The sequence below is a fragment of the Aquarana catesbeiana genome, linkage group LG04, assembly GCF_042186555.1.
Source record: "Aquarana catesbeiana isolate 2022-GZ linkage group LG04, ASM4218655v1, whole genome shotgun sequence".
Taxonomy (NCBI): Eukaryota; Metazoa; Chordata; class Amphibia; order Anura; family Ranidae; genus Aquarana; species Aquarana catesbeiana.
This window is the reverse complement of record NC_133327.1, coordinates 238,415,876-238,438,925: the sequence shown is the minus strand read 5'-3', so window position 1 is coordinate 238,438,925 and position 23,050 is coordinate 238,415,876.

The window sequence follows — 23,050 nt, the reverse complement described above, 5'->3', positions numbered from 1 at the left end:
GTCCGACACAAGTTGGTCCGACTTTGAAAATGCTCCTGTACTCCTTTGATCCTACTTCAGCTCACTGACTATCATTGAAGTTGAATCAAAGTCGGATCGCCGTCTTGCATGCTCTGACTTTGGCATGCGACTTGTGCTCAGATGATCTTGAGGGGGAACTCCGCGCCAAATTTTAAATAAAAAAACGGCATGGGTTCCCCCTCCAAGAGCATACCAGGCCCTTGGGTCTGGTATGGATTTTAAGGGGAACACCCCTATGCCGGAAAAAGGGCGTGGGGGCCCCCCAAATCCATACCAGACCCTTATCCGAGCATGCAGGGCCGCTCACTCGTCCCCACCACTTTTCCTGACCGGCCGGGCTGCTTTTTTATTTAAAATTTGGCGTGGAGTTCCCCCTCAAGATTCATACCAAACACAGTGCCTGGTATTGGCGGGGATCCAAGTCGGATCCCCGTTCAGTGAAAGTCAGACGTATGTCGGCTTCAAGTCGCAGGGCAAAGTCGGATCCAAAGCAGGACGGCTGCTGTGTCGCACCAGTGTGAACCCGGCCTGAATTGCCAAAGCTTATTTGAACAATCTGAAATTAGAAGCTGATTGGTTACTATGCATAGCTGCACCAGATTCTGAGTGCACCAGTTTTAGTAAATCTCCCCCAGTGTTGCAATGTTTATGCAATGCAAACAGCAAACTGCATCATATGCAATGAGTGTATATTCTTCATCAGATCAGATTAGAGGTTGCATTTTTGGGGTGCACAAAAGTTCACATGCTCATGCAAATCTGCAACAGAAATGTACCAAAAATTATACATCTCTTCTCCCAGATTCTCCACCACTAAGTAGTAGAAACAACTTAAAGCCTATTCAATAATACCCACAAAGGAACAGTTGCCTTCCTTAGCATTCAGGAACTTCAGTTTATATAAAATTAAAAAAAAATACTGCACTAGATCATACTGTACATTCCAGTTAGTGTTTAATATATACATGTAAATAAATCATAAGAATTAACTTTAAATAGTTTTAGTACTTCCACTGACTGTATGCTAATTGCCCCAGGGCAGTGATGACCCATGCTTGTCACTCAAATAGACAATAAAGGCATGTAGGGTGACACATTCTAGAAAGGAAGAGGATCTATGCTGAATGGATTCTTTAGCACCTGCCTAAATTCCAGAACCCCTGGAATCTTTTCCACTCCAGTAAATCTGAACATCCTGACACTCAGATCTTCAGGAAGAAAAAATATGCTGGAATTTACAGTATTCTGTCCCTTTAAACATGGGTCAGTGGGGTGCTGCCAGCAAATATGGCAACCAGAATGCCATGCTATGCACCTGCTTACTTTTGAAAAAAGTATCTCATTAAAACTGATGTCTAATGATCAGGTTTCTCTTCAATCACCAAAGTGATGCCAGGACACATTATATTTATATAATTAAAGAATTCTAATAATCAATTTGAAATTAATTCAAAGGTCATACTGAAAGTTCTCTTTGCACTGTTCAAACAAAAATTTGTCTGTAAGGATACATGAGAGATTGGAGGGGGACAGGGAACAAATCTTAATTATATACTGTATCACTAAAAAGTCCACTGTAAATTAGCCACAACTTTGTATATTAGGTCATCAAAGACCATTAATTCAAAGCACAGCTATAGGGGCGCTACATATTCCTGAGTAGTCAAACTCTGAAGAAGTGAGTATTAGCAGAGCAATAAGTATGTGTGATGGGGCCCCAAAGCCATTAACTGTCCCTCCTGCTTCCCTAATCTCCATCTAATACAGAATACTAATTATTTTTATAGCAATCTTTAAGATTCCTAAACTATATACACATTTATTTTTCCAAATGTATTTGCTAAAAGCTATTGCCAACTGCAGAAATGACTGTGTAGCCATAGATCTCTAGATCCCTTTGCTTCAGTTGCCCTTAAGAGTTGCATGATCTGTTATGCCTATGGTGACACCCTTAGTATTAATGGTGACCATTGTCACCTCTTTCTAAGAAGCTACAATTTGAAAAAGATATGTTTTCTACAACAAAAGAGCCCTCTAATCAGTGGACACATCCACCTCTATTAAACCATTTCTGAACTGAGCATTCTAGAGTAAACTAAATAAAGGCAAACTTCCAGAAGTGTCAAGGCCAATGAAGGTTTATTCTTCAAGAACTTCTGTCATATGCAGGATAGCTGGTAAAAGGCATGGAAATTTCATAAATGTGAAAAAGCACAGCTAGATGTTTTAATATATACATTGAAATGTAGATCAGTATTTTCCCAAATGGAGTACACTATGGCTAAATAAAATTCTCTAGCATGCTGGAAGATCTATGCATATGTCATACTTAAAAAAAAAATAAACCCAAACACTATTACTGTATGTGGCACAAGTGGCACTATTATGTTTTCTTTTGGGACAATGGATAATTATATCAGTCTGTGTATAAAATAATGCAACTGTTATTTTTTTTAAATATAAAATATTTCTGAAGGAGACCACTACTGCTGTATTAGTTTTTTTTAAAGAAACCAATCAGCTTCCAGTTTTTTTTTGTCATTTGTCAATTGAACAAGCTGAAGTTAGAAGCTGGTTGCCATGCACAGCTGCACCAGATTTTGCACTCTCCAGTTCTAGTAAATCAACCACAGTGTGTTATTATTTTGACAGGTTTTTTTTTTAATGCACAGTACCTCTCTTTCTGTATGCACTTGCTCTGCACAGAGAATGAAATACAGTGTTGGAAATGATTACAGTATGTAAAACAATTTAATTTTAAAATGTTAGGAAGTTTGGTCAAAAACTGTTTTGGCTAAAATAGCCAAAATACCTTTTTCACATTTTGCCTATTTGTTAGCTTATAATAAAAACATGGGTAGAGTATTTGCTAAAACCACATTACAACTAAGGTCTTATCTATACACATTACTTAGGTAGAAAAATTAGTCATATGGTAATGCAAAATTGTCATATGGACGCTGCTAAATTTGATCTGGACATCTAGGCTTCAATGGCCTCTGATCGTAAATGAGTTAATATACTGATTTTGTAGGGTTGTACTCCTTTAATATGAAACGATGACTTCTGTTTTTCAGAATTATAGGTAACAAGCTAAACTTGACAGTGAATTGCTAATCTGATCTGGACAACACTACAGTTGTGCTAAAGTCAGAAAATGTTTTTAAATTATCTTAACTACTGCCAGGGGCGGACTGACCATTTGGGCACTCGAGCACTGCCCAGGGTTGCCAGCCTCAATAAAACCAGGGACAGTATGTAAAAATCTGTGTTTTTTAAAAAAAATCCCAAGGTTATAGCTTCCCCCGCCTCTCCAGTACCTTTTCAGTGTGTGTATGTGTATTCTGTGTGTGTATACTGTGTGGCCCCATAATCTCTTATTGCCTGGGGGCCCCATAATCTCCTATTGCCCGGGGGCCCCATAATCTTCTCCTATTGCCCGGGGGCCCCATAATCTCCTATTGCCCGGGGGCCCCATGAGTTGTCAGTCCGCCCCTGACTACTGCAGCTCTCATACACTTATATCTCTTATGGATCAAATCAAATTTTACATTTCCACTATGGGCCCATTTATTCAGCTGTAATTTGAGATAACAAAATAATATATATTTTTGGGGAAAAAATGGGATTTCTTTTAGCAATATTGTGTTGCAAAAATGTGTTTATTTTCTATGTGATTTTTGATTCACATATGAATGAAATGATAAATAAAATGTAACAAAACATTGTTACACTGCATTACTCAATGACAAATGCAGACTACCTACAAGTGTCATTTTACACAGGAGCTGCTGCATTTTGACAGCCACTACATAATTCATAGCAATTCCTGGCTGTCATTTTGACACCCAATAATTGCAGGTAATAGCAGTGGGGGGAACAGTGTCAGGATGTGAGGAGCAGAACATGGAGATACATCCTGGAAACTTTATTGAAGTTTTTTAGGATGTATCCCCTATGTTTCAATTCTTCAAGTGGTTCAAGTACATCCAACACTTTTATTTTATTTGGATAGAATGGAAGAGGTTAAAACATCATCACTTTTTTGCATTTTTTGTCTGATTGGGGAGATTTTCCTTTACTTCCTGTCCCATAGACCCAACAGAAAGCAAATCTCCAGAGTGTGGGAAATCTTCTCTGAGATAGTTGACACCACAACAGGTGTTCCTGTTGGAGGCTTTCCCCACTATACGTGTTCTGGTGACAACACAAAATGTTATACTTCCCTTCACTTTCAGTCCCTGTGACCTGGGTTACAATTAAAGTCCCAGGGGCGACGTTCGTTTTCTCCAATTACAAAGGGAGAGGATGAATCGCTACAGTCAGCAATAAAATTTACAATTAGGAAGAGGTATGGGGAGCTAGACCCCTGTTTCAAACAGTATGGCTGGGGCCCTGGTCTGGATACTAAAGTAGGTGTATTTTTCTAGGCAGCTTATCAAAGTGTGATAGCCTTAGGGAGGCCTGTATCTCACACAGACTGGTGTGTGGTTAGGAAAGCACCAGACACATTTGTGTCCATAAATTATGTTTTATTGGGATTAACGTTCAATAAAAGCAAATGCGTTTCAGGTGTTCAAAGGAGTCCTACTTCATCAGGGCTTGGAATTGCTCAGGAAAAGGAGAAACTTGATTTTGGATTTGTAAGTGTTGAGTATAAATTGTTACCAAAAGAAGGTCTTTTTTTTTTTTTTTAATGTATGGACCAAATACCGGACCATGCCCGAGTAATGTGTTTTTAAAAAAAAGTCATTAAAAATCTCCATCAGAAACGTGTGACAGGATGACAACACGAACACACAACTAGGATACAATTACAGAGTGTTCTCACCATAAAGCAGGAAGTGCCTGCACAAGAACCATCATGGCAGGGTCATCAGGTATTAATTTAAATTAAATATACAGATTTAAATATAATGATAATGGCTTTTGAAAGTATGTTAAAAATTATATGAATCTAAAGTGACTGGACTTACTTAGTTTAACTGTGAAAATTGGTTTCGATGTGATCGTTTACTTTCTAACCACACCCAAAACAATTTCATGCATTTTACATATACCGGTATTCAGATTTTGTTAGTTTTGTACTGTTGCATGCATGCAAAAAGACAACAAAATAAAGTCTGTATCCTGCAGTACAGAATCTGTATCAGTTTTGTGAATCACTGGCATATAGAGTGTTAACATAAAGAATTTTGCTGTGCTAAGCTGCCCAGGAGCAAATTAGGAAGTTTGGTCCTCTAAGAATGAGTTGCGTTGTTTGTTGCTTCAAACTGCAGCTGTCCCTCTTTTTGGTGGCTTATTACACACGGGCTTCGAATGAATGGAAGTCGCTGTTATACTGTACGCCACACGTACAGGATCTATCTCGAAGGCCACCACAATCTCACTGATCAGCAGAAGGGCAGAAACATCATAATTCTTTCTAAAAACAGGAGGAAATAAAGAAGGTTTTTTGTTGGAAGTTGGCTGTGTGTGCAGTGTGTCCTGCCTCCAGGGGATATGGTGCCATCTCTGGCTGATATGGTCTTTGGCCTAGTAAGGTAACAAACAAATATTGTTCACTTTCTGTAGATCACTGTAAGGCTAGGATGACACAAGGGACAAAAGGGCAGGAAAGCCTTCTGTTCACCAGCACAGGCAAGCTAATAAAAAGATGGCATTGCTTCTGGTTTTATATATAAAACACAATACATATATATTATAGCACAACATACTTTATACAATATATACTCTTTTTCTAAATGGTTTGTTGGTTACTAAATATTTGGGATTGTTTAAAAGAAAGATCAAACAACAAAGTTGTATAGTCACTCAAACAACCAACTAATTATGTCTTATGTTTCATTGGTTTAAAACAATGAACAATGATTGAATATTGAATGTTGTGGGATATTTTGCTTTTTTTGTTGTTCATTTTCATAAGCCTTATAAAGCCAGTCTATTGATAATGAATGCACGACCTGTCCTAATGCACATTTTATCCATACTTATATGAGAGTGCAAGCACGTCTAGTAGGTTCTCCACATATTGAATACACTGTGGCCATGTCCTTAATTACTGCTAATTATTTGTTATTGGGGACAACATCATCTGTCCCCATTCACAAACTATTTAGTGTTTACATTCCTAGCTCCATGAGTAAGGGCAGATCACATGGACCTGTGTCTTTTTTCAACCTCACCTACTGTGTAACTATTTAGATAAGCACCTGAACAACCACAACATACAGGGATATACAATGTAATACTGACATATAATCACACACATAGGTTGGACTTGATAGACTTGTGTCTTTTTTTGACCTCACCTGCTATGTAACATGGGTTTGCATGAACATATACCTGGTAGCATTTGAGGATGTCGCAGGTGGTAAATTGAGGTATGCCTGGTGATTTTATTACTGACAAACTGTGAATGATTCCTTAAACTATACCTGTAACAGTGAACCTCGACAACTCAAGCATAAGCCATCAATACTTTTTTTTAGTTTTTTTCAGGAAAACTCAAAATATGCATATACCGTATCTTCCGCTTCCTCAGTCTCTCGATCTATTGATCATTTTGCCTTGTGGTTTAATTTGATTGTGCTTTTGCATTTTTTTCAATATGTGCTTAGCTTCAATTGTACAGCTTTACACACCAGGTCATTACTGTAGGCATCCACCAATGGATCACTTTTCCCTCTAAAGCGATATGCACTGCAACCCCATGTCCTCGTGAACTACTAATGATAGATCTATCTATGTATCTAGTTGAAGGAGGAAACTTTATTTCAGTTCAAGATACAGGCAGATATAAAAAAAACACTATTGAAAGCATTTAAAAATAATTAAATGCATGATATCAGCTAGCATAAGTACCTCAAATTGTCTTGCAATTCACCAGCATTTTAAAATTGCTTGTTTTTTCTTTGTAAATATCACTTTTGTTGTAGTAAAAATGCCAAAGAAAATAAAAGTAGGTCCTCCCGCCCAAACTCCACTCCAGATCTTTCAGATCTGGTATGGATTTTAAGGGGGAACCCCATGTACAAAAATCCATACCAGACCCTTAATCCAAGCATGGCTAGGAAATTGGGTGGCAAGCAGTGGTGGCTGGTGCTCGATAATTCAAGGTGGGGGTGGCAAACCAATGACATCCCCCCTCGGCGGGAGATGGGAGATGGACATTAATGCTGGGAACAAGGGGAACACCGACAACAACCCCCCGCCGCAGCGGGAGATGGTTAGCCTCCTTACCTCTGTCCTGACCAGACTCCGATCTCCCCTCCTCGAGCTGGATAGCTGAGCTGGATGCTGGATGGTGAGCCATCCCTGGAGAAGCGACTGGTGGGTCCGTCAGTCCTCCCCTTGCTTCTCCCCCGGCCGCATGTCTCCTCCCTCCACCTCCTCCCCCTTGGCCAATAACATCAATTCTCCTTTCCGCCAATCGGGAAACAGGTCTCATGACCCACTTCCTTATTGGCCGGGAGGAGAATCAGTGTAAGAATAGCGACTATACATTTGTTATTATCACACAAGTAGGTGGGCTCAGAGCACAATACACTGCGCCCGAGCCCACCCTTTTTTGAAGCCTATTAGAGCCTCTGGCTCTAATCACGTGCTTAACTCCCCCTCCATTGGAATCCATGGTCTGTCACCCTGTATGTAGATCAGGGGGCCAGACTCATGGCTAGGGGGGGGCAGTGCCCGTGCGCCCCTAATGGATGGGCCACCACTGGTGGCAAGCATGCACCCCTCACCTTCCTGAACCATATTAGGCCTCATGCCCTCAGCATTGGGGGGCACTTTGGCAGAGAGACAAGGGCCTTTTTCCCACAACCCTGACCTGATGGTTATGTAAGTCTGTGGGCAAGGAGCTTATCAAATTCTGGCAGACCCATTTAACAAAAAGTGGGCACCCTGGTATTACCCCCCATAGGAATGAATGAGGGATACTGTGTACACCTACTAATTCACACAAAATGTAAATCAATTAATAAAAAAACACAGTCCTTACAAGTCCTTTATTTGAAAAAATTATGTTGATCCTTGTCAATCACATTGAAAGAAAAAACCTGATGACCCTAACGTGATAGTGGCCACTTGCAAAATGACAGCACCCTGATCTGTTGTTTTCAAAGTAGGGGATAATGGTGACATCATAGCCCAAATATGGTCATGGCCATATTTATTTAATGTTTTTGGCCAAATATAGCCACGTGGCCCTATTTATGCAATGATGTCACTCATCTCTCCCTGCCCCCTTTTCTTACTTGGTAAAGAATTCCCAACTCTGAGCCCGTGACGAGATCGCCAGGACGTGATCACGCCATTTCCGCCAGGATTTCGGCTTGTGTTTTTTCTAATCAGCCATCTGGTAAGCAGGGACCCTAAAAGGTTCGCATAAGAAAAATCTTCTGTCACGTTAAGATGTCAAGCCTTTAACTGTGGAGTTTGCGTACACCAGTTTGCCATCTGGTAAGCTGCTTCATGTGTTTGTGCACTTGGTGCGATTTTTTTCGTGCTCTTCATTTTGGTGGTAGTTGTATGCCCACTTATCCCTGATATCTGGTAAGCAGATTTGCTTGGAGGTTCACTTATTCATCCAAGAGCACTATTTTATTGCATGTTGCATGTCACTAACCTTACATTCCTGTGTATGCTGTACACACAGGATGTCGTTATGATATATATGATTTGGGTTTTTTGAGTATTGCACTCTTTTCCTTTTGTGTTTTTTTGTGTTTATTATCGTATCAGTATTACGCTATGTTTTTTGCCATATATCTTTTTGGATAACCCCATGCGGACCTGAATATGCTACACGAGTGCGACTGACCTTGTCATATTGGAACCGCTCTCTAAAGGCCCGGGCTGGGTTTAAGCCACCTGTCTGATTTTGGCTTACGTTCTGGTAAGCATTTCACCACTTAGATATACCTTAATTGAATTATCACCTTTCAACATTATCACATTGAGGAGTTTTTACGTCACCTATTTTGGACTCTTTTTTTGTATTGGACTTTACACTCTCATTATTGTTTAACATATCTTAGCGCGTTTTTTTTGGTTTATATTTGTATTGGTGTGCCCCACCTATAACCGCAGCTCTGTGTCTTTACATTTCAATATTCTTATTACTTGATATTATTTGAATTTATTTATTTTTTCTTCATTGTTATTCTCACCATATTCAATTTTTTCCAAGCGCAATTTTTTATTTTTCTTATAAAGAATTCCCATCCATATAAGAAAACGAGGCCAATGTCATGTCAGTGGTTGCTGAGGAAGCAGTGGGTGCCTGCACCTGCTTTGTCCTTAGCAACTACTGACATTACCCGGCCCATTCACTTGCATGACTGGGACTTCCATGCCAAACATCCAGACAGTGAATGTATAGTCCAAAATTATGTTTGGACCAACCATCCCACGTATACCTGCTGTGAAACCACCGAGCTGTGTTCCCAGCAAAAAGAGAAGTTGAAGGGTGCTTTGGACTAAAAAAATTAGATTGCTTAAAAGAAAATATAATACAATATTGAGAGGTGAGGAGCTTTTACTATGCTGCACTTATGTTTTTCATATAGATCTACATTAAGGATGGGTTAACACCCGAGTGCTGACCGCAACATGTGAAAACACACTTGTGCCCGTTTGGTGCTGTGGTGCTATTCATTCTTAACCATCTTGCCAATGCATGTGAATATTAGTGGTGCGGTGCTATGTGTACTGCTGTGGTGCATTTTAGTGTGCTGGGGAGCGTACTCAAATGTAAAGCAACTCATGTCAATGCACTTTATGCTAACGCACTGCAAAGGCGTAAACTTAACCTACGTGAGTAGAAGCAGGGAATCTGGCACAAAAATTCAATTTTAGTCTCATCTGCCCATAACACCTTTTCCAAGTGGCCTCAGAATCTTCAAGATGTGTTTAAGGTGGTCAGATGAGACTAAAATTAAATAATTTGTCCTCAACACCAAAGGATATGTCTGGAGGTGGTATTATCCTGTTATGGGGGTGTTTCTCTGCAGCAGGGACTGGGGCACTTGTCACTTGTCAGGATAGAAGAAAAATGCATGGAGCAAAATATCATCACATTCTTAAAGAAAATCTGTTGCCCTCTGTCAAAAAGTTGTGAATGGGAAGAAGGTTTACCTTCCAACAAGACAGTGAGCCAAAACACACAGAAAAAATGGCCACACAGTGGTTGAGGGAGAAAAAAGGTGAATGTCCCTGCATGGCCTAGTCAGAGCCCAGACTTAAACCCCATTGAAAATCTGTGGAATGACGTGAAGACTGCAGTCCACAAATGGTCACCATCAAATGTTAAATTAACTTGATCAGTTCCGGAAAGAAGAATGGGCAAATATTGCAAAGTCTAGATGTGCAAAGTTAGTGGAGACAAATCTCAACAGATTAAAGGCTGTAATTAAAGCAAAAGGCGGTCCAACAAAATACTGACATAAGGGGGGTAATCCTTTTTCCAACTCAGTGATTCTGTTTTTAATTATAGTTTTTAGTTTTTTCTGACATGTTGGTATTATATCTTTCACTTATAATTTATACTTATATTTCACTTTCTTTTATAAGTTGCACTAGTAAATACAGCTGGATAAAACAAAAACTGTGTCTGTCTTAATTTCAAGCTGCAAAGCCACAAAATGTGATTGTTTTAAAGAGGGGTGATTCTTTTTTATACCCACTGTATATACAGTGCATTAAAAAAGTATTCATACCCCTTGAAATTTTCCACATTTTGTCATGTTTCAACCAAAAACATAAATGCATTTTATTGGGATTTTATGTCATAGACCGGTCATCAATAATTGGCGGCCCACGGTCTGTGTCTGGTCCAAGCTGCTGCTCTTTCCGGACCACTGCAATTGCGCCATTTAGTTGCAAGCAATCACCAGTTCGCTAATATGAAAAGTTAACCCGGCAGCTCCCACACCCCACCCAGTGCTGCTGTGCCTCTGTCTTCAGTTCAGGATTGTCCTGCCTCCTGCTCTCCACTCTGTGAAAGGTAGGAGAGTGAAGGGAGGAAAATACATGGAACTGTGAAGGATGGGGAGTAGGGGAAGGGGGGCAGTGCTGTGTGGGTGATATGTGAAGGGGGCTATGCTGTGTGTGGGTGATATGTGAAGGGGGCAATGCTGTGTGAGGGGGTATATGTGAAGGGGGCAGTGCTGTGTGGGGGTGATATATGAAGGGGTAATACTGTGTGGGGGGATATGTGAAGGGGCAATACTGTGTTGGGGGTGATATGTGAAGGGGCAATACTGTGTTGGGGATATGTGAAGGGGTAATACTGTGTGGGGGATATGTGAAGGGGAAATACTGTGTGGGGGATATATGAAGGGGCAAAACTGTGTGGGGGGATATGTGAAGGGGCAATACTGTGTGGGGGGATATGTGAAGGGACAATACTGTGTGGGGTGATATGTGAAGGGGCAATACTGTGTGGGGGATATGTGAAGGCGCAATGGTGTGGGGGGATATGTGAAGAGGCAATGCTGTGGGGTGATATGTGAAGGGGCAATACTCTGTGGGGTGATATGTGAAGGGGGCAATGCTGTGTGTGGAGATATGTGAAGGGGCAATATTGTGTGGGAGATATGTAAAGTGGCAATACTGTGGGGGGGTATGTGAAGGGGCAATGCTGTGTGGGGGTGATATGTGAAGGGGCAATACTGTGTGGGGGATATGTGAAGGGGCAATACTGTGTGGGGTGATATGTGAAGTGGCAATACTGTGTGGGGGGATATGTGAAGGGGAAATGTTGTGGGGGATATGTGCAGGGGCAATGCTATGTGGGGGGATATGTGAAGGGGCAATACTCTGTGGGGTGATTTGTGAAGGGGCAATACTGTGTGGGGGACATGTGAAGGGGCAATGCTGTGTTGGTGGGTGGGGATATGTGAAGGGACAATACTGTGTGGGGTGATATGTGAAGGAGAAATGCTGTGTGGGGGGATATGTGAACGGAGCAATGCTGTGGGGGATATGTGAAGGGGGCAATGCTGTGGGGGGATATGGGAAGGGGGCAATGCTGTGGGGGATATGGGAAGGGGCAATGGTGTGGGGGATATGGCAATGGAGAAATCTTGTGGGGGGATATGTGAACGGGGCAATGCTGTGTGGGGGATATGTGAAAGGGGAATACTGTGTGGGGGATATGTAAAGGGGCAATACTGTGTGGGGGGTATGTGAAGGTGCAATGCTGTGTGGGGTGACATGTGAAGGGGCAATGCTGTATGGGGTGATATGTGAAGGGGCAATACTGTGTGGGGGTGATATGTGAAGGGGGCAATGCTGTGTGTGGAGATATGTGAAGGGGCAATATTGTGTGGGAGATATGTAAAGTGGCAATACTGTGGGGGGGTATGTGAAGGGGCAATGCTGTGTGGGGGTGATATGTGAAGGGGCAATACTGTGTGGGGGATATGTGAAGGGGCAATACTGTGTGGGGTGATATGTGAAGTGGCAATACTGTGTGGGGGGATATGTGAAGGGGAAATGTTGTGGGGGATATGTGCAGGGGCAATGCTATGTGGGGGGATATGTGAAGGGGCAATACTCTGTGGGGTGATTTGTGAAGGGGCAATACTGTGTGGGGGACATGTGAAGGGGCAATGCTGTGTTGGTGGGTGGGGATATGTGAAGGGACAATACTGTGTGGGGTGATATGTGAAGGAGAAATGCTGTGTGGGGGGATATGTGAACGGAGCAATGCTGTGGGGGATATGTGAAGGGGGCAATGCTGTGGGGGGATATGGGAAGGGGGCAATGCTGTGGGGGATATGGGAAGGGGCAATGGTGTGGGGGATATGGCAATGGAGAAATCTTGTGGGGGGATATGTGAACGGGGCAATGCTGTGTGGGGGATATGTGAAAGGGGAATACTGTGTGGGGGATATGTAAAGGGGCAATACTGTGTGGGGGGTATGTGAAGGTGCAATGCTGTGTGGGGTGACATGTGAAGGGGCAATGCTGTATGGGGTGATATGTGAAGGGGCAATACTGTGTGGGGGTGATATGTGAAGGGGGCAATGCTGTGTGGGGGTGATATGTGAAGGGGCAATGCTGTGTGGGGTGATATGTGAAGGGGGCAATAATATCTGGGGGTGATGTGTGAAGGGGCAATACTGTGTGAGGTGATATGTGAAGGGGCAATTCTGCGTAGGGAGATATGTGAAGGGGCAATGCTGCGTAGGGGGATATGTGAAGGGGCAATGCTGTGTGGGGGTGAAATGTGAAGGGGGCAATACTGTGTGGGGGTGATATGTGAAGGGGACAATGCTGTGTGGGGTGATATGTGAAGGGGGCAATACTGTGTGGGGGTGATATGTGAAGGGGCAATACTGTGTGGGGTGATATGTGAAGGGGGCAATACTGTGTGGGGTGATATGTGAAGGGGGCAATACTGTGTCGGGTGATATGTGAAGGGAGCAATGCTGTGTGGGGTGATATGTAAAGGGGGCAATTCTGTGTGGGGGTGAAATGTGAAGGGGGCAATGCTGTCGTGGGTAAGATATGAAGGGGACAAGCAGCTGCACACAAAATGAGGTGCTGCACAGAAAACGTGTAGGGGTACCACTGACTCTTAAACACACTGAAATACAAGGTGCAATTTCCCGCACATGGAAATTGCTTGGTACAAATGCACCATGCAGTTTCCATACGGCTGCATTTTTAAAACGGTGCCAGGACTTTTTCCCATGCAGGCACAGCAGCCCGTTTAAATTAATGGACTGTCGTGCCTGCACACCTGGGCTGTGATGTAAAGAATCTGAGTCATCGCACAAAACTGCGATTCAGACCTCGGCTGGATGAAAATTTTGCTAATCGTACCTCCATGGATTTTAATTCAATACCCCTGTGATAGACCAACACAAAGTGACACATAATTGTGAAGTGGAAGGAAAATGATAAATGGTTTCAAAATGTTTTACAAATAAATATGTGAAAAGTGTGGCGTGCATTTGTATTCAGCTCCCTTTACTGCGATACTCCTAACTAAAATCTAGTGGAGCCAATTGCCTTCAGAAGTCACCTAATTAGTCAATAGAATCTACCTGTGTGTAATTGAATCTCAGTATAAATACAACTGTTCTGTGAAACCCTCAGAGGTTTGTTAGAGAACTTTAGTGATCAAACAGCACCATGAAGGCCAAGGAACACACCAGACAGGTCAGAGATAAAGTTGTGGAGAAGTTTAAAAAAGGGTTAGGTTATAAAAAAATATCCCAAGCTTTGAACATCTCACAGAGCACTGTTCAATCCATCATCTGAAAATGGAAAGAATATGGCACAACTGTAAAGCTACCAAGACATGGCCATCCACCTAAACTGACAGGCCAGGCAAAGAGAGCATTAATCAGAGAAGGAGCCAAGAGGCCCATGGTAACTCTGGAGGAGCTGCAGAGATCCACAGCTCAGGTGGGAGAATCTGTCCACAGGACAACTATTAATCGTGGACACCACAAATCTGGCCTTTATGGAAGAGTGGATAAAAGAAAGCCATTGTTGAAAGAAAGCTATAAGAAGTCCCGTTTGCATTTTGTGAGAAGCCATGAGGGGTCACAGCAAACATGTGGAAGAAGGTGCCCTGGTCAGATGAGACCAAAATGGAACTTTTTGGCCTAAAAGCAAAACGCTATGTGTGGTGCAAAACTAACACTGCACATCACCCTGAAAACACCATCCCCACTGTGAAACATGGTGGTGGCAGCAACATGTTGTAGGGATGCTTTTCTTCAGCAGGGACAGGGAATCTGGTCAGAGATGATGGGAAGGTGGATGGAGTCAAATACAGGGCAATCTTAGAAGAAAACCTGTTAAGCCGCGTACACACGAGCGGAATGTCCGACAGAAGAAGTCCGACGGAAGCTTTTCATCGTCTATTCCGATCGTGTGTATGCCTCATCGGACTTTTTTTTTCGAAAATTCTGATGGACCTAGAAATGGAACACGTACTAAATATTTCAGACGGAACCAATTCCTATCAGGAAAACTACTCGTCTGTATGTTGTTCTGACAGACCAAAAACAACGCATGCTCTGAAGCAAGTACGAGACGGAAGCTATTGGCTACTGGCTATTGGACTTTCGTTTTTCTAGTCCAGTCGTACGTGCTGTACGTCACCTCGTTCTGGACGGTAGGATTTTGGTTGGACTTTGGTTTGACTGTGTGTAGGCAAGACCGCTTCAATGGAAATCCGTCGGAGTTCCGTCGGAGAAAGCTTCCGAGTTTATTCCGATGGCAAAACCGGTTGTGTGTTCAGGGCATTAGAGTCTGCAAAAGACTTGAGACTGGAGCTAAGGTTCACCCTCCAGCAGGACAACGACCCTAAAATACAGCCAAAGCGACAATGGAATGGTTTAGATTCAACACCAAAGGATATGTCTGGAGGTGGTATTATCCTGTTATGGGGATATTTCTCTGCAGCAGGGACTGGGGCACTTGTCACTTGTCAGGATAGAAGAAAAATGCATGGAGCAAAATATCATCACATTCTTAAAGAAAATCTGTTGCCCTCTGTCAAAAAGTTGTGAATGGGAAGAAGGTTTACCTTCCAACAAGACAGTGAGACAAAGCACACAGAAAAAATGGCCACACAGTGGTTGAGGGAGAAAAAAGGTGAATGTCCCTGCATGGCCTAGTCAGAGCCCAGACTTAAACCCCATTGAAAATCTGTGGAATGACGTGAAGACTGCAGTCCACAAATGGTCACCATCAAATGTTAAATTAACTTGATCAGTTCCGGAAAGAAGAATGGGCAAATATTGCAAAGTCTAGATGTGCAAAGTTAGTGGAGACAAATCTCAACAGATTAAAGGCTGTAATTAAAGCAAAAGGCGGTCCAACAAAATACTGACATAAGGGGGGTAATCCTTTTTCCAACTCAGTGATTCTGTTTTTAATTATAGTTTTTAGTTTTTTCTGACATGTTGGTATTATATATTTCACTTATAATTTATACTTATATTTCACTTTCTTTTATAAGTTGCACTAGTAAATACAGCTGGATAAAACAAAAACTGTGTCTGTCTTAATTTCAAGCTGCAAAGCCACAAAATGTGATTGTTTTAAAGAGGGGTGATTCTTTTTTATACCCACTGTATATACAGTGCATTAAAAAAGTATTCATACCCCTTGAAATTTTCCACATTTTGTCATGTTTCAACCAAAAACATAAATGCATTTTATTGGGATTTTATGTCATAGACCGGTCATCAATAATTGGCGGCCCACGGTCTGTGTCTGGTCCAAGCTGCTGCTCTTTCCGGACCACTGCAATTGCGCCATTTAGTTGCAAGCAATCACCAGTTCGCTAATATGAAAAGTTAACCCGGCAGCTCCCGCACCCCACCCAGTGCTGCTGTGCCTCTGTCTTCAGTTCAGGATTGTCCTGCCTCCTGCTCTCCACTCTGTGAAAGGTAGGAGAGTGAAGGGAGGAAAATACATGGAACTGTGAAGGATGGGGAGTAGGGGAAGGGGGGCAGTGCTGTGTGGGTGATATGTGAAGGGGGCTATGCTGTGTGTGGGTGATATGTGAAGGGGGCAATGCTGTGTGAGGGGGTATATGTGAAGGGGGCAGTGCTGTGTGGGGGTGATATATGAAGGGGTAATACTGTGTGGGGGGATATGTGAAGGGGCAATACTGTGTTGGGGGTGATATGTGAAGGGGCAATACTGTGTTGGGGATATGTGAAGGGGTAATACTGTGTGGGGGATATGTGAAGGGGAAATACTGTGTGGGGGATATATGAAGGGGCAAAACTGTGTGGGGGATATGTGAAGGGGCAATACTGTGTGGGGGGATATGTGAAGGGACAATACTGTGTGGGGTGATATGTGAAGGGGCAATACTGTGTGGGGGATATGTGAAGGCGCAATGGTGTGGGGGGATATGTGAAGAGGCAATGCTGTGGGGTGATATGTGAAGGGGCAATACTCTGTGGGGTGATATGTGAAGGGGGCAATGCTGTATGTGGAGATATGTGAAGGGGCAATATTGTGTGGGAGATATGTAAAGTGGCAATACTGTGGGGGGGTATGTGAAGGGGCAATGCTGTGTGGGGGTGATATGTGAAGGGGCAATACTGTGTGGGGGATATGTGAAGGGGCAATACTGTGTGGGGTGATATGTGAAGTGGCAATACTGTGTGGGGGGATATGTGAAGGGGAAATGTTGTGGGGGATATGTGCAGGGGCAATGCTATGTGGGGGGATATGTGAAGGGGCAATACTCTGTGGGGTGATTTGTGAAGGGGCAATGCTGTGTGGGGGATATGTGAAGTGGCAATGGTGTGGGGGGATACGTGAAGGGGCAATACTGTGTGGGGGGATATGTTAAGGGGCAATACTGTGTGGGGGACATGTGAAGGGGCAATGCTGTGTTGGTGGGTGGGGATATGTGAAGGGACAATACTGTGTGGGGTGATATGTGAAGGAGAAATGCTGTGTGGGGGGATATGTGAACGGAGCAATGCTGTGGGGGATATGTGAAGGGGGCAATGCTGTGGGGGGATATGGGAAGGGGGCAATGCTGTGGGGGATATGGGAAGGGGCAATGGTGTGGGGGATATGGCAATGGAGAAATCTTGTGGGGGGATATGTGAAGGGGGCAATGCTGTGTGGGGGGATATGTGAAAGGGGAATACTGTGTGGGGGATATGTAAAGGGGCAATACTGTGTGGGGGGTATGTGAAGGTGCAATGCTGTGTGGGGTGACATGTGAAGGGGCAATGCTGTATGGGGTGATATGTGAAGGGGCAATACTGTGTGGGGGTGATATGTGAAGGGGGCAATGCTGTGTGGAGGTGATATGTGAAGGGGGCAATGCTGTGTGGGGGTGATATGTGAAGGGGCAATGCTGTGTGGGGTGATATGTGAAGGGGGCAATAATATCTGGGGGTGATGTGTGAAGGGGCAATACTGTGTGGGGTGATATGTGAAGGGGCAATGCTGCGTAGGGGGATATGTGAAGGGGCAATGCTGCGTAGGGGGATATGTGAAGGGGCAATGCTGTGTGGGGGTGAAATGTGAAGGGGGCAATACTGTGTGGGGGTGATATGTGAAGGGGACAATGCTGTGTGGGGTGATATGTGAAGGGGGCAATACTGTGTGGGGGTGATATGTGAAGGGGCAATACTGTGTGGGGTGATATGTGAAGGGGGCAATATTGTGTGGGGTGATATGTGAAGGGGGCAATACTGTGTGGGGTGATATGTGAAGGGGGCAATACTGTGTCGGGTGATATGTGAAGGGAGCAATGCTGTGTGGGGTGATATGTAAAGGGGGCAATTCTGTGTAGGGGTGAAATGTGAAGGGGGCAATGCTGTCGTGGGTAAGATATGAAGGGGACAAGCAGCTGCACACAAAATGAGGTGCTGCACAGAAAACGTGTAGGGGTACCACTGACTCTTAAACACACTGAAATACAAGGTGCAATTTCCCGCACATGGAAATTGCTTGGTACAAATGCACCATGCAGTTTCCATACGGCTGCATTTTTAAAACGGTGCCAGGACTTTTTCCCATGCAGGCACAGCAGCCCGTTTAAATTAATGGACTGTCGTGCCTGCACACCTGGGCTGTGATGTAAAGAATCTGAGTCATCGCACAAAACTGCGATTCAGACCTCGGCTGGATGAAAATTTTGCTAATCGTACCTCCATGGATTTTAATTCAATACCCCTGTGATAGACCAACACAAAGTGACACATAATTGTGAAGTGGAAGGAAAATGATAAATGGTTTCAAAATGTTTTACAAATAAATATGTGAAAAGTGTGGCGTGCATTTGTATTCAGCTCCCTTTACTGCGATACTCCTAACTAAAATCTAGTGGAGCCAATTGCCTTCAGAAGTCACCTAATTAGTCAATAGAATCTACCTGTGTGTAATTGAATCTCAGTATAAATACAACTGTTCTGTGAAACCCTCAGAGGTTTGTTAGAGAACTTTAGTGATCAAACAGCACCATGAAGGCCAAGGAACACACCAGACAGGTCAGAGATAAAGTTGTGGAGAAGTTTAAAAAAGGGTTAGGTTATAAAAAAATATCCCAAGCTTTGAACATCTCACAGAGCACTGTTCAATCCATCATCTGAAAATGGAAAGAATATGGCACAACTGTAAAGCTACCAAGACATGGCCATCCACCTAAACTGACAGGCCAGGCAAAGAGAGCATTAATCAGAGAAGGAGCCAAGAGGCCCATGGTAACTCTGGAGGAGCTGCAGAGATCCACAGCTCAGGTGGGAGAATCTGTCCACAGGACAACTATTAATCGTGGACACCACAAATCTGGCCTTTATGGAAGAGTGGATAAAAGAAAGCCATTGTTGAAAGAAAGCTATAAGAAGTCCCGTTTGCATTTTGTGAGAAGCCATGAGGGGTCACAGCAAACATGTGGAAGAAGGTGCCCTGGTCAGATGAGACCAAAATGGAACTTTTTGGCCTAAAAGCAAAACGCTATGTGTGGTGCAAAACTAACACTGCACATCACCCTGAAAACACCATCCCCACTGTGAAACATGGTGGTGGCAGCAACATGTTGTAGGGATGCTTTTCTTCAGCAGGGACAGGGAATCTGGTCAGAGATGATGGGAAGGTGGATGGAGCCAAATACAGGGCAATCTTAGAAGAAAACCTGTTAAGCCGCGTACACACGAGCGGAATGTCCGACAGAAGAAGTCCGACGGAAGCTTTTCATCGTCTATTCCGATCGTGTGTATGCCTCATCGGACTTTTTTTTTCGAAAATTCTGATGGACCTAGAAATGGAACACGTACTAAATATTTCAGACGGAACCAATTCCTATCAGGAAAACTACTCGTCTGTATGTTGTTCTGACGGACCAAAAACAACGCATGCTCTGAAGCAAGTACGAGACGGAAGCTATTGGCTACTGGCTATTGGACTTTCGTTTTTCTAGTCCAGTCGTACGTGCTGTACGTCACCTCGTTCTGGACGGTCGGATTTTGGTTGGACTTTGGTTTGACCGTGTGTAGGCAAGACCGCTTCAATGGAATTCCGTCGGAGTTCCGTCGGAGAAAGCTTCCGAGTTTATTCCGATGGCAAAACCGGTTGTGTGTTCAGGGCATTAGAGTCTGCAAAAGACTTGAGACTGGAGCCGAGGTTCACCCTCCAGCAGGACAACGACCCTAAAATACAGCCAAAGCGACAATGGAATGGTTTAGATCAAAGCATATTCATGTGTTAGAATGGTCCAAAGCCCAGACCTAAATCCAATTGAGAATCTGTGGCAAGACTTGAAAATTGCTGCTCTCCATCCAATCTGACAGAGCTTGAGCTGTTTTCACTCTCTAGTTGTGCAAAGCTGGTAGAGACATCCCCAAGAAGACTTGTGGAGCAGCTGTAATTGCAGTGAAAGGTGGTTCTACAAAGTATTGACTCAGGGGGGTTGAATACAAATGTACTTTCACATATTTATTTGTAAAAAATGTTGAAAACCATTTATCATTTTCTTTCCACTTCACAATTATGTGCCATTTTGTGTTGGTCTACCACATAAAATCCCAATAAAATACATTTACATGACAACATGTGAAAAATTTAAAGGGGGTAGCAAAACTTTTTCAAGGCACATATGTGTGTGTGGATATATACTGTATGTATATATATATATATATATATATATGTATGTATATATATATATATATATATATATATATAATCGAGCTAAGACATAGTACTGTCTGAGAAGGAGCAGAATGAGGGGATCAAATGGGGATTCTTAAAGGGGAAGGCGCAATTTGACCTACTATAACTTATACTCCAAAAAAAGTAGGTGAGCAGTTAGCGTGGATGGTGGAGGACACAAGGGTGATCATGACTTTAGATGTGAACCACAAGATGGGTGTTACAAAGAGGAATCATCAAGAGACTTTTTATATTGTGGGATATGTTTATCACTGTTGCATGTGATAATATCACATACATCAATATTATGTTTTTAACCACTTGCCGCCCACCCACTATCAAATGACCGAGGGACGGCGTGGCTCCCGTTCTGGGTGGACATCACATGATGGCGCACCCAAATGGACGCTCCCGCGTGCCTGTGGAGGCACGCAGTGCAGCGATCGTGGCCGTGTCATGTTGCTGGGACACAGCGCAACCCTGATCTCTGTAAAGAGCCTCTAACACGGCTCTTTAATCATGTGATGGGCTGTGTCCAATCACAGCCAGTCACATGTAAACACGGAAGTGCTGGTAATCGGCTCTGATCGCCTCATACTGACAGAGTGTGTGGCGAAGAGAGCCGATCAGTGGCATCTCCTTGCAGGGGACAGCAAGACAGGTAATGAGGGCACTGATTATCAGTGCCCTGATTACAATAAAGCACAATCAGTACCCACCAGTGCCAGCAATCAGTGCCCACCAGTGCCACCAATCAGTGCCCACCAGTGCCACCAATCAGTGCCCACCAGTACCACCAATTAGTGCCCATTAGTGATGCCAGTAAGTACTGGCTTTCAGTGCCGCCTATCAGTGCTGCCCATCAATGCCACTCTTTAGTGCCACCCATCAATGCCCATCAGTGCTGCCCATCAGTGCCGCCTATCTGTGCCTCCTATCAGTGTCCACCAGTGCTGCCTATCAGTGCCCATCAGTGCCACCTATCAGTGCTCAGCAGTGCTCATCAGTGCCACATATCAGTGCCACCTATCAGTGCCACCTATCAGTGCTCATCAGTGCCACATATCAGTGCCACCTATCAGTGCCCATAAGTGTGGCATATTAGTGCCTCATCAGTGCCACCTAATCAGTGCCCATAAGTGCCACCTCATCAGTGCCCATCAGTGCATCCTCTTCAGCACACATCAGTGAAGGAAAAAAATTACTTATTTACAAAATTTCCTGACAGAAACTAAGAAAAACTTTTTTTTTTCAAATTTTTTGGTATTTATTTTTTTGTAAAGAATAAAAATCTCAGCAGTGATTAAATAACACCAAAAGAAAGCTCTATTTGTGTGAAGAAAATGTTACAAATTTCACATGATTACAGTGTAGCATGACCGCGCAATTGTCATTCAAAGTGTGACAGCGCTGAAAGCTGAAAAATGGCCTGGGCAGGAAGGGGGTGAATGTGCCCGGTATTGAGGTGGTTAAGTTGTTCCTTGTACTATCAAGAATGAAATGGGAATCTTTCAGCTTGTGGGTTGATTTTGTTTTAGTGGTTGCTTAATGCTGTAAATTAGTATAGAGCAGCGCTGCATTTTATATAGGTGTGTGGTACACTTGGTTATGCAAGCAATAGCAACAGGATAACAGGATAATTATGTAAAGTAGTCACAATATCCTTGATTGCTCAAGAGTCTATTGTTACACACAATCTTGAAACCTTGTTATAATTTACTATAGAATGATAATTGTAATAAACTCCCTTTCCAGCAAACCATTGCGTATCACAGTCTTTCCTAAAGAGCAACTCCACTTTTGGTTAGAAAGAAATCCATTCCTTTTAGGCGATCAAAGTACTGTGCAGGGATTTTAACAAACATTGTTGCAGATCCCTACCTGTTGTTGATCTGAAGAAATAGCTGTTTGTTTCACCATTTCCTTTGCAGACTGAATCTGAATGGTTTATTATAATTACCTTGTGCATGCTCAGTGCTCTAATGAGGAAAATAGTCAACCCTTATGAGTATCTCACCAAAACTGAAATCCCTATTGCAAGGGGTGCCTAAAATTTTACTTGTCTCATAGTACAGGCTTCTGGGCAAATTAGTGAGCCAATCACACAAGCAGGAATTGACATTTCTGGGCACGTTCCAAACACCAACGGTGTAGAGAAAGCCACCAGGGTGCCATATTGCATTGATTTTCATAATGACATTTTTCAATAACATTAAATTACAACATGACTTGTGTAGCAATTGCATATGCTACATTTTTTTTTTTTTTGCTATATTTTTTCCCACAAAAGTAGAGTTACCCTTTAAACAATACATATTGATGATGAGATACTGGAACTTTCTATATTGTTGGCACCATTTCAAGTGTTGTA